The following is a 5,017-nucleotide window of genomic DNA, read 5'->3' on the forward strand; positions in this document are numbered from 1 at the left end:
GCCTGCAGACTATCATGCTAAGTCAAATAAGTCAGTCAATGACGTGTCACATGATCTCACTCATATATGGAATCCAATGAACAAAATAAACTGATGAACAAAATAGATCCAGGGACACAGAAGCATGGAACAGACTGCAGAATCTCAGAGGGAAGGTGGAGGAAGGTGGATAGGTGGGAAAAGATCAATCAAAGAACTTGTATTCATACATGCATAACCCATGGACACAGACAGTAGGGTGGTAAAGGCCTGGGGCAGGGGGTGGGGGCAGGCTAGGAGAGGTCAATGGGGGGAAAGGGGGACATATGTAATACTTTCAACAATGAAGATTTTTAAAATATATATATGATATTTAAATTCACAAGTAAACAAATAAGTATAATAGTTTTTAATCAAATATACAAAATCCAATGAAAATGACGTATTTCCAAAAAAAGAAAAGAACATATTTCTATGTTTTAATGATTTTATGCAAATAACAACTTAAAACTTTGAAATTAAGATACTTGGAAACAAACAAAAAAAGTCCAAAGATGTTAAGACCCCAAATGCCTATGAACTGATGAATAAGCAAAATGCAGTATACACATACAATACAATATTATTCAACAAAAAAGGAATGAGCCCTGGCCGGTTTGGCTCAGTGGATGGAGCATTGGCCTGTGGACTGAAGGGTCCCAGGTTCGATTCCGGTCAGGGGTATGTACCTTGGTTGCAGGAGCGTCCCCAGTGAGGAGTATGCAGGAGGCAGCTGATCAATGTTTCTCTCTCATCGATGTTTCTGGCTCTGTCCCTCTCCCTTCCTCCCTGTAGGAAAATCAATAAAATATTTTTTTTTAAAAAGTGATCTTTATAAACAAAAAAATCTTTAATCCATCCCACCCAAGAGAAATGAAAACATATGTTCACAAAAAATTGTTCATAAATATTTATAGCAAACATGATTCATAATAGCTGAATAGTAGAAACAACTCAAATGTCCTTCAACTGATGAATGGATTAATCTGTTATATCCATACAATGGCATATTATTTGGCAATAAAAAGTAATGAAGTAATGATATATGTATTGATATATGCCACTCTCAAAAACATGCAAAGTGAAAGAAGCCAGACACAAAAAGCCATGTATTATATGATTCATTTGTACAAAATATCCAGAATAGGCAAATCCATAGAGATAGCATATTAGTGGTTGCCTGGGACTGGGAGAAAACGGCATCAGGGAGCGACTGCTTAATGGGTACAGGGTTTGCTTTTGGAGTGATAAAAACGTTTGGAACTAGATATGCAACATCATGAAGTTACTTAATGGCACAGACTACGCTCTAAATGGTAACTTTTATACTATGTGGATTTTATCACAGTAAAAAGTTACAAGGCAAAAACACAGGAAACAATGTTGCTTCATTTCTATTTTCAAAAGTTCACTAATCCTATACAGTGTAGCTCAGTTGGTTTAAAGGTTATCCCACAGACCAAAAAGCTTCGGGTTGTATGCCCAGTTGGGGCCCCTGTGGGAGGCAATGGATTGATGTTTCATATCAATTATTATTATTTCTCTCCTCTCTCTCTCTCTCTCTCGCCCCCCCCCCCACACCCCTCCCTCCCTTCTGTCTCTAAAAATGCCCTAGCTGGTTTGGCTTACTTGATAGAGTGTTGGTCTGGGAACTGAAGGGTCCCGGGTTTGATTCGAGTCAAGGGCACCTGCCCAGGTTGTGTGTGGGGGGGGAGGGGGGGGTCGATCCCCAGTAGGGGGTATGCAGGAGTCAGCAGCCTATCAAATGATTCTCTCTCTCTCCCCCTCTCCCTTCCTCTCTGAAATCAACAAAAGTATAAAATAAATATAAAATCAATAAAAATCAATGGAAGCATATCCTCAGGTGAGGATTTTAAAAAATTCAGGAAAAAATTATATAATCCTGAAAAAAGGGGGGCATTAAAGGCTCGTTTCTATAGTAAGTTAATCTCAACATGTTTTCAAATCCAACAATCTCAAGACAAGCTCAATCAAAACAATTAAAAAATGGCATCAGATTCTACTTTTGAAGCCCAGAGAATTTCTGAAAGAATGCCTTACAGATGTCCTTTCCAGTCATCAAATATCTCCTAACAGCACCGTAAATTTTATGATTTCAAACCAAATGGAAAAGACCCACCCTTCTGTTGTATTCTGGCTTTTAGCCAACAGACACAATAAAGTATATCTGCAAATAGAGCTGGTCTACTTATACTATGATGGGAGACTGAGAAAGGAAGGAATTTTTTTATACACAACCCCCGCCCCCAAACATATACAATGCAAAAATTTTGGGCCTCCATTACTTTTATGTAAATTATCTGATTAGAAATCTGATAGTAATATGTTTTCTTTTTTTTACTTGACTATTTTCTTTCTTTTTTATTAAAAATTTTTTAAAGTATTGATTGATTTTTAGAGAGGGCTCAGAGAAGCATCGATTTGTTGTTCCACTTATTTATGCATTCATTGGTTGATTCTTGTATGTGCCCTGACAGGGGATTGAACCTGCAACCTTGGCATATGGGGAAAATGCTCTAACCTACTGAGCTATTCAGTCAGGGCCTTATGACTATTTTCTTTACTTCTGATTCTGGTTCACTGCAACCATTGCCTTTATCATTTGCTGGCTAAATGATAGGACATCTTAATGAAAAGAAATCCCTCTACTTTACAGAAGAAAGTTAAAGTCCACATTACAGAAATTTAACTCCTAAAACACTACTTAATAATTATATCAATGAATGTAGACTTGTGATATGAGGATCAACATTGGTCTAGAGGTCAAAACTCCAGGGTCTACCACTTACTTTACTAGGACAAGTCTTATTTTCTGAGCTTTATTTTCTCTCTCAGGTATAAAAAGGAAAACTTTCCTGCTTGTCTCCCAACAGAAGTACAGTAATAAAAATATGTACAAGGTGGTTGGTCCCACTAAAGAGGGGCACCTAACCTAGGTTGGTGTAGGATGCTGAGAAAAGGAAAAAAGTTGGGAGCAGGAAAGAGTTTCAGAAATAGCTATTGAATTCAAATTCAAATTCAAAGGGAAATGGAGAGAGAGCATTCCAAACTAGGGGGTGGGGGAGGCTCAGAAGCAAAGGTGGTGAGATGAACACCACAAATCTGCTTATGTTATTTCCTTTCTTTAAGAGTTAAGGGCTCCTAACTCTTCAGAGTAGTCCCTTCACCCTAACCGAAATGTAAGATTCTAGCCTTATCTCATTCCACTCCCCAAATATACAATGCTTATTCTTTCCAGCCTCAATACTTGAATGTTCTTCCACTCCAGGAACATCTAGCTCAAAATGGGGACACTACCTTGGCCTGCCAGAGTGAGTGCAACATTTCCAGGCTGCCACTTAATAGGTAAATAGTATTCATTTTAATCTAAGAGAGTATGAACATTGTATTTACATCAAAGCAGAATGAAAGAATGTTCTCAATTTTGCAACATTTCCAAGATAAATGAATGTATATCAGTAAAGTTTGTAGAAAGTAATCATGAAAAGTTAAAAATCCATAAACTATTCATCTTGACCCAGAACAGAATGAGACCATCACAAGACATCCTTACCAGATAAGGAATGTATTCCGAGAACAAAATGTTCAAGTAATCTTCTGTAATTTAAACTCACATCAAAAAATCAAGTTCCTATTTTGCAACCAAGGTAAATTCAAAATGATACCAAAAATCATATATAAAGTATTTTAGAGCTCAAAATCAGCTTTAGTGCCTTTTAGCTATTCTTTAACTTTCCTTTGCACTGTTGAGTTTTAAACAATTTTTAAACTGGTAAATCCAGAGTATAGAGACTGTGTAAAAGACACCTGCTGCTCTGTGTCATATACTGAGACCTCTTCAAAAGTTCTCTTGGTATTACAACTTACTAGAGATGAAAAAATAGATAACAATGCCTCCCAATATTGGATGCAATCAGTATTGTACAGAACATTTTCACAACTTTAAAGGCTATTATTGGTATAACTGCTTCAGTCAACCGTAACTCTAAAGGACTAGCCATACCATTCGCATCTGTTTTGAGGGTTCAATTTCATTTTAACAAGGTCTATCAACTCCCAAGACACGGAGACACACGTGCAGGATTTCCAGCCATACCCCACTACATAAATGTTTCACCACTCTTAACTAGTCAAACAAAACCTCTCCCAGTACAGTGAAGTCAGCTCGCCACTTTATCCTAACCCCATTATACCGTCTCCTCCACATCCCCAACCTGTCAGTTACAGAACCCCACCACACGGTCCCAAGTAACACCTTTCAATCTCTTTGAACCGAACCCACTTACACGAGCCCGCGGTATCCCTCGCCCCGATCCAGTCCTATCGACCTGCCCGCATCAACTGAATCTCTAAATGAAATCCGCTTTCCACCACCCCATTACCCACTAAAACCCAACTTCCCATACCTGAAGCGATCTTCCCTTTCAGTAGCCTCAATCTAACTTAAATGATCACTCAGTCCCTTTGTCAACCGTCTCCCGCCCCACCGTGTATCCTCCTCACCTTCCCCGTCCCCTAGTCTTCCATCAACTCCCAAAGTTGCCACCCCCCAAGAAAAACAAAAAAGACAAAAAAACGCACCTCAACCTCAGACCTGCCCTTCCCCACTTTTACCCTCTTAATTCTCCTCTCCGCCTGTTCGCTCATACCGACAACGGCTCCGACAACCCCGAAGATCCGAGCCCGGCCTCGTCCCATACCTCTTGGGGACAGCAATCACCTCGTCTCGGTCAACGCGCCCCCCACTAGGACGCTTACTCCTAACAGACTCCTGGCCGCCGCTGCCTCCCTCCATTCATCCCCGGCCCATTCATCTCTCAGCCCGATCCCAGACACGCCCCCCGGCCTCCTCCCTCTCTCCCAGCGCTCTGCCCGGCCCGGGACCCTCACCAGATTAGAGGTTCTAGCAGATGGAGACTCTGACTCTTTGCGCTTCTCCTCCGTCCTCTTCCAAGCCTCCGCTCGCCCCTCCACCAGC

General features: G+C 40.4%; 1 long non-coding RNA gene across 1 annotated transcript in view; it reads right to left on the minus strand.

Annotated features, from left to right (window-relative positions):
- The window catches only part of LOC107183435, a 36,591-nt gene extending 31,581 nt beyond the window's left edge, over positions 1-5,010 (minus strand). Inside the window, exon 1 of the long non-coding RNA XR_001514223.1 lies at positions 4,930-5,010. This is a non-coding gene — a long non-coding RNA (uncharacterized LOC107183435). The remainder of the gene's footprint in view (positions 1-4,929) is intronic.
- Positions 5,011-5,017: the final 7 nt, after the last annotated feature.

The sequence above is a fragment of the Myotis davidii genome, unplaced genomic scaffold (assembly GCF_000327345.1).
Source record: "Myotis davidii unplaced genomic scaffold, ASM32734v1 scaffold1960, whole genome shotgun sequence".
In the NCBI taxonomy this organism is placed as follows: Eukaryota; Metazoa; Chordata; class Mammalia; order Chiroptera; family Vespertilionidae; genus Myotis; species Myotis davidii.